This window comes from Ascidia mentula, chromosome 6, assembly GCF_947561715.1.
Source record: "Ascidia mentula chromosome 6, kaAscMent1.1, whole genome shotgun sequence".
Taxonomy (NCBI): domain Eukaryota; kingdom Metazoa; phylum Chordata; class Ascidiacea; order Phlebobranchia; family Ascidiidae; genus Ascidia; species Ascidia mentula.
In genome coordinates, this window is record NC_138571.1 from 5,604,843 (window position 1) to 5,613,237 (window position 8,395).

At 37.2% G+C, this 8,395-nt stretch overlaps 1 pseudogene; it reads right to left on the reverse strand.

The window, feature by feature from the left end:
* Positions 1-6,806: 6,806 nt before the first annotated feature.
* On the reverse strand, positions 6,807-7,759 carry LOC145906993 (uncharacterized; annotated as a pseudogene).
* Between the last annotated feature and the right edge of the window lie 636 nt (positions 7,760-8,395).

The following is an 8,395-nucleotide window of genomic DNA, read 5'->3' on the forward strand; positions in this document are numbered from 1 at the left end:
TCTCAAAACTATTCTGGTAAATTTGATAAACAGCATCAACTTGAATGTTCTTTACCTTCCAGATCCACGATCAAGTTGTTCTACACTTGTGAGAATCCATCGATCAGACAAAATGCTTCCTCCCCCCAATGTAAAATATAGAAACGCTTGCTCCTTTATAACCAGAGCCATCCATGGCCACGAACCGTTAGGAGCTGTTGATCCACCGTAAACTCTAGAATTCTGATAATATATCATGCAATCTAGTTGAATTTAAACATGTAAGCCACATAAGGCATGTAAAAAATGTTTCTTTGACGATCAAAATTTAACATGCACAAAACTAAATAATATCTTCTAACAAAATATACTTACAATTGTAAGAGATTCTGATGTTTTTCCACAAGTTGAGAAGCTAACTGCAAAAGATTAATCGTTTTTTGACAATATTTTGCTCTGTCAGTTTAGTCATTGAACTTGCTACTGGTGTTTAAAGCGGTGAAAATAGGTTGTGCAAATATCACAATCAGGCTTACAACATTCCTTTATAAATGGAATTTTAGCCTGTCTCAAAGCGACTTCGTCGTGGTTTGAATTGAATCAGATAAGAAATACTTTCTCGTATTTAGTTTGATATTTTGCACAACTAAAACAGACCCTGGAAATATTCTTACCCTGGCAATGAGGTGTATTGTTGTTCCATCCAATATCTGTGCATTGAGATTTATTTTCCCCTACAAGTTGGTAACCAGCATTGCACAAATAGGAAACAGTTTCGTTGATGGAATATTCCGTATTGTCCGGAATCACGGTTCCATGTTGTGGCACCACAGGCCTGGAACAATTATTTGCTGCAGCTTCGTTGATAATCAACAATGCAAATACCAATAACTTATAAGTCATGATTTGCTTTAAAATGGTCTACATCTATATAATATCTAAGATTGACAAAAACTGTAAATGCTCTACACTTTTGTACCAACGCATGGTATACTCCATGGTATATATATATTTTCTAGCCTTTAGATGCTGCATAAGACCAGAAGACAGGTCGTTTAATATATGCAAAATTCGTTAAAATTTTATGCCGTTTGAAAAGAAGATTATTTTCTAGCTCTGTAGTTGGACATTTGGAACATCAAAGGTCAATGTACCACAGCAAAAAAAACTGTCGGGCATTGGTCAAGATTTTAGCATCTTAAACTGCTGGTTTTTCACTTCTTACCAAGCCAATCCAAAAAAGTAATATGGTACAAAGTTATAATTACTTGTTGATATTCTTCGATGAAATTACCAAAACTAACACTCGCAATACAAGTTGGTTACAAGTTAGTTTTATTTTCAATTTCGAGCATCACTTATTTCTCTGTGTTTTGCTGCACTACATTGTTACTTTGTTATTCCAGGACTACATTTAATATGATGTCAAACAAGGCCCTGACGCACGAAACCAAATGAGTAATTGTGTTTCAGGTTCCATTTCTGTTTACGGTTGAATCAGCATAAACGCATTGGTGTACTTATTGACTCCAGACAAACATTTTGCGTCTCAGGTCGCTTTAAGTTTAGTGTCTTTGGATTGCTTCCCTGTCCTCGAAAAGAACGAGGAAACCAGGAAATCCGAAACAGCAGGGTTTTTGTGGTCAGGTTCTGTTGGCGTTCATTAAACGTCTTCATAACAAACACAGACTGTTATGGAGTCTGCGTGGCAAATAAACATTTCCATTCGAATGACTAAGCGAAGCAGGAAACTGTCGTTGCGCAATGCGTAATCATTGTGGTTAGCGGTTGCTCCATTGACTGGTGTGGTGGTGTTAGGCTTTGGGCAATTTTATGACGCTTTGACTTTTTTGAAAGCCTAATTGCCAGCCAAGCTTGTCGACAGCGTTGATAATCTCAATAAAGTTTCTGTAATGTTTGTGCACCCCGACGAAAAACGAGTTTACGAAGTTCGCAATTGAAACAAAATCCACATAGTGTGTTATCTTATCCCACGTGAGGCCCGTTTGATTCTGTCCGCCTGGGCCGTCATAAAATTGCCCAAAGCCCAACACCACCACCTTTACTAAAAACAGACTTGCGATGAACCTAAGTGGTATGTTATTATTGCCGTTTGTCACAAGCCTATCTTATGACACATCGCTTTACGTGCATCCTGGAAGTTATTCTTATGCAACCATGTTTTGGTGTGACAATAGAGAATTGTATTTATTATTCTTTTCCTTGTAAGTAAAGTTACGGTCTACGTGCATACCTGCAAGTGATCAGCACGAGCTCATCGTCACGTCGTCACCAAACCACTTCAGGCCTAGCTATCACAACAACAGCACAATGCTCCCAGTTATAAATATCTCACCTTAAACGCAAAGCCTCATGTCAAAAACTTAGTAGTCAAAAACGCTGAATAGTGTGGTTATTGACGGTGTGTTTTATAATTTACTTGCAGTGTTTTAGTGGAGTTTTTGCGTTTTCACTCGAAAAAACCAGCACTGAAAATCAAACGGTGAAGTATTGATATGTACGGTGACGTCATGTCAGTTAGAATGGGTCTGACGTCAAGTCAGTGAAAATCGGTCTCGAAGATGTGGTTGTACTAAATACTTTCGAAGCAATTAACCAGGTACATTGATGCGAATTTTGTCGTGTTATTGTTGTAGGGAAAACCTCAAGTGAGTGTTGTTCGTCTGTTGAAATTTAACACGTAAATCCGTTCCAGTCTTGAAAGAATTATTTGTAATTTAATAATACGGCGACAATTTCTTTAAATATGAAAAATCGATTTCGCCTACAAACGCAACATGAGTTTCTGCAAATAAAATGCAATAAAGTACTCGAAGCTACCTGTACACAAAATAGGCAAGCAATTAAAACAAAACTAAATGGTGAACACTGTAGGCCCCTACCACTGCATCTACACAACTACGAACTGCACTGCTGTGCAAGGCTCTCTAAAACCGGTGGCCAAAATATAAGGGAGTGCGAAAACAGTGTTCAAAGATGTACTATATCCATAAAACCACAACATCAAGCAAAACTATCAGCAATTGCTAACGAATTCGTGGGAGAATTTGTAGAAACTGATGATGCGTTTGTGGCCGAAATCGATTATTCATATTTAAAAAAAAACAGACTGAAGGTAATCAGAAACACTTGGTTTCAAACCTTTAGTTTCCATTAGTATAGAAATAACAGTCATTGACAACTAGCTGCAAGTCACATGGTTACATTTGGCACGCATTTGACAGAAGAGGTTTGGGAGAAAAAAAGATGGAGGATATCATTAACGAGGAAGCAGATCATTTCGTCGAGTTTCTTGAAACGTGTGAACACTCTTGGATGCTAAAGTAAGTGTGTCAGGCATTGCACATAATGTTTTACCTTCAAACCAACATCTTTAAGTTTGGGTTTTGATAGTTAATTTACGAAACTCTCTGATTAAATCTGCTAGTAAAAACTCATTAGTAGTTTCTACCGTTATTACTCTTCTTTAACAACACACTATCTTAATAAGAGCAGTTTTATTGATTGGTAAACAACATTTTGTCTCTGATCGTCATTCGAAGGAGATACGATTACAAGAATGCAATCTTTAAGTTACTGCAGGATTAAATAAGGTCACTGCAAGTAAATATATATATATATTAAGTTTAATTGACTCCAATTTATTAACTTTCTCAAATTTGCAAAACAAATGCGCGCAATTGTATTGTGATTAAAGATTTAAATCCCGCGGGAAGGCAACAGATTGTCCACAATACTTCTGTACGAATTTCTGGTAAACGTTCAGCCTTTTTAAAGAAACTGCCGAGAGGTTTGATTCCAAGACTCGGTCACTTTAACGTATTTTCAAACCATTAATAAGTTACATTAGGTTTGCAGCCTTGGCAGCCCAGGCATTGTAGCCTAGCTGGATTGGCCACTTTGTCCCGACGAGTGAGAGCAAGATTTGAAAAATCAAGCTCCCGGTGAGGTTTGAACTCACGCCAGGTTCTTATTTCATCATGTTATCTGGTGGTCAAATCCTATTGTCGGTTTTCTATCGTTTTTAGTTGAAAAGACTAACTTTACTGTACAAAATTCCAGTGAGTTTGTTAAAAATATTTCTGGTGATAAATTACTTCCTATGTGTGTTTAGTATCGTTCGATGTCGTTAGTTCATACTAAGTTGACAACCAATGCAATAACAGTGATTCTGTTACAGCGATGGTTAAGTTTTCTATGTTTCCCGCCACTCTCTTTGTGACGCTTGGCGTCTATGACGTAATATTGCCCAGAACTGGCCACGCTTTAATGTTACAGTGAATGTGATGTATTTTGGACTGTTCAAGTAGAATTTACTGTGTCTCTTTGTATTTAGAGCCAGCTGTTAATGAAACTAAGTTGTTATAATTGTTGAAAATGATTTAATTTGGACCTGGACTCCGAAAAATTGGTCATTGTTGTTATGGTTGTAAACATTATGTGTTGTGTTGACATTCAGTGTATGTTCGTTTACAACAGAGAACCGATGTTGAGTCAAATCGTGTTCACTATAGGAAAATTCCTCCATGTTTAAACATTTGTCTGTTGTTTTTCTGTCACCACTGCCTAACGATTAGCAAACTATCATCAAGGTGACAAATGACGGAAAGTTATTGCAAAAGAGGAAGTTATGACACTTCGAGCTATTTCCCCACCATTAAGCACGTCACCTTATGCAACGAACAGAGTGTATCATACACATGGACGAATATAGCAGGCTTGGGTATTTTTACGCACGTCACGTTCTAACTACCTTTATTTATTGTCTTGATGAAAAGCGTAAAGAAACCCAATAGATAGTAGGATGGTTTTATTAATCATGACAGCTACTGCATCAAATTTAGTTGACTTTATAAACAAAGCGCTTATAGTTTTACTTCTTGACAAATTTACCACGGAGAAAAAAGCTGCATTCTAACCTGTTTCGGTAAGGACCATGAAGTTGAAGCCGATAGTAGCTCTTAATAGAACTGGCCCATTCGATCTGTTTTTGAAAGGGTGTTTCGAACTTTCGTCGCTTAAGTGAGCTAACAAGCCCTATGTTGTCAAACTTTTATCAAAACACACAAAAATTAGGATTAGCTTTCTGTATTCGAATTGGGTCGAATATCAAAATACCTACCGTTCGACCGAAATCAAATATTTGCATGAACCACACCATAGTTAATTGATTGAGATGTGTTGCGACCTATATGCCAAAAACTTGACGTTGGATATTAACAAGATTAATTAACCCTTAATAACGGAATCCTATTTGACTATTTCATTTGACATCAGGCCACTCGTGAGTTCTAACCGTTGTGTTCCTGACCTGCTTTTAATTGCAAACCTGATACCAAGTTACTTTATCATTTATTAGACTAAGGATCCGCGATTATATTGAATATGTCGAATCAAAATTTACAAGTAACGATATCACGAGATCAACTGATTACAAGCAACGCATAGCTAGAGTGGACAGATGCTGAGAGAGAGCGTGTGTTAGTCGAGAAAGCATGCACATATATACATAAAAATACAAGTCAGTTCTAAGTTACCACAACGAAAAAGTTGTTTTGAAATTTATCTTGATGGAGAGCAGCCCATTCTCTTCACAAAACAAGTACTTGAAAACCAAACCAGAACGATTGATGCATTACAACAATTACGTGAGAAGCGAACCTTCTGCAAACAATGGCTACAGAGATCTCGTGCGGACACAAAGCGTGCGTCCACAAAGACTGTAGGTCAGCAAAAATATCGCGTGCAAACACAAGTGGTGGTCAGTTAATGGCCACATGTCTATCAAACAAAACAACGAAAATCGCGTGAGAATAGCGTGGGATGTTTACAAAAGCACAATTCTACCATAAATCAGGATATAAGTTCACCAAAGAATGCGCATCCTGTTTTACCACAGTACAATCCGAATTTGAGAGGTCCCGAACTTTAATGACGTAATTTGGCTATTTGTGATCAATGTTCATGATATGCATAAATGTCCAATGTCCATGTCACGTGACCATGTATACATGATCACGTAACAAGATGTTTTATTAATTTTTTTTTTCAGTTTCTTTTTTGCCAAAACACTGGCAGTAAAACATGCAACAAATTTTTTTATCCTTCAAATAATCTTTTTGAAAATGGCGAAAATGTGAAACTCAAGGGTGAGAGCAAATATTTATTGTCACTTGCTGCATATTTTGACTATCCTCATAAAAAAAAGAACATTAACCAAGTCTTCGGATCGCTTCTCGAACATTTACAGAAAGTGTCAGTTGTCTGTTGTAATGTCTGACATTCTTCGATTATGATTAATCTCAGCCTTCTCAGTTAAATGTACAAACATATTCTTACCAAGTGTATGGGTACAAGGCATGCATGATAGATTTTCCCTTGTTACATAAAATAACGGAAATAAAACGACAAAACCGGCAAAGCGTGTGACCAGAAATTAAAACACACTACACTGAATTTTCGCAGCGTTAGCACGCTCATCGTCAGAACATTATAGCGTTGTTTGCTTTATAGCGTTGCAAAGTTATAATTTCATGAGTCACAGGCAAACAAAAGACAGTAATTTTGCTTTACGTATAGATGTTTGAGACATTGAGAGTGTCAATAAATTTGCCGTAAACCGGTTAATTTAGAATTATTTCCTCTTCAATATACATTGGAATCGACAGGCGTGTGAAGCGAACTGTTTTTTTATATTTAAAAAAATAGGATTTATAAGAAATTGTTTTCAATGCATAAAAATACATGCGATTACAGATCGTTTGAGGTTTGCCTTAATCTTGCAAATATCGTTTGCATATTTCCGGTTACCAAAATTTCCATGGGAACAGACGAACTGGCCAATCATTAAATGAACACACGAGGGCCACTGTGTTCAAGATCATGTTGAGGTTATTCGTCAACCACCAGATCACCATCCGAGCGTGTATCTTTGCCTCGTATATGGACACTCCTAAACACAGTGTGATGTCGGAAATTACTCATACAGCAGTGCTAATGGACAGACGAACAATGAGAACCTGAAAATCATTTGTTAGTGTGAATTTTGTTATGAAACTGACAAACACACAACCTAATAAAGGTTACAATAGTTACTAAACAGCCAAAATAAAGTTTCAATTTTCTCGAGCACATGAAAGAAATGGTTAGTTCCTTTGTTAGATCGTAAGGGAGGTTGTGGTCACTAATTTAAACTTACATTAATTCGTGCTCCTCGTTCTCTTCGTCCTCTGCAGCACAAACCATTGTGACGTATGAGGGGGTAGAGAATCAGTAGCAGCATACAGATTTGCACAGCCACCAATGACACAAAGGACATTATTCCAATAAATATGCCTAAAGTATCTTCGATTTCAACATATATGCAACCAGTTGGCGACGTCACAAGCTCAAGACCTACAAACACCAGTGATGTCACAACCACCATGCCGACAAGAAAAGTAACGATCACACAGACACCGCATACTCGTAGTGGTGTAGTGAAAAGCTGCTTTAGTGCTATGTTGTTGTATAGAGATCGCTGACGAGACCACAGGGTGATGTAAACAGCAAGAAGATTTAAGTTGTTGAATACCGTGTTTAACACGTGAAATATTACACAGGCTGTGTTGGTCTTTGCTCCCAAATTTAACTCAACTTGTAGAACTGCGCAACGCAAAAGAGAGAAGATTGCGGCTGCCAAACACATAGGATTTTCGCTGAACAAATAAATCCACTTCGTCTGATCTCCATTATTCTTCCTATTTGATCTCTTGGCGTGACGAACTTGAAAGCTTGCCAAAACCACGACCAAATACAATGAAATCAAAGTTAAAATCCACCAGCATGCTTGTTCCCCTGACATCGACATTAAGCCAGTGTGATTTGATGTTGTGAAGTTTTCAATTGCCATAGTAAGTGCTTTTATTTAACTACCAGTTGCAAAAAAATGTATACATAATTAATCCCAGTCTAAATTGTACGAATATCAACTTATTTTTTCTTTTAACATGCCTCAAATAAAGGCATGCCTTGTCAAATGCATGTGGGCATTGATACACAAACTTGAGCAAGCTTCATATTCACAAATCAGTTGAATGTTTATAATGCCGCGTTCCATTTAGTACATAATAAATCTTTCCATTTAGAAACGGCGAGCAGTAAAATCAAGTACATAATAAATCTTTCCTTGAACGTATCATGGCATGCCTGGCAGCGTTTTGCAAAACTTTTAACGCTTTGAGTTTTTCTCTGTTGAAAGTATACCGTACATTTTCTGTGTGACATTTTCCTTTCCTGCAAAATAGTGTGATTCTATGTTGACAACGAATGCAATGACATCGATTCGAAAAGGCAATTGCTCCATGTTTTTCATTTTGCTCTTGTTTTTCTGTCGCCACTGCCTAAACTATCATCA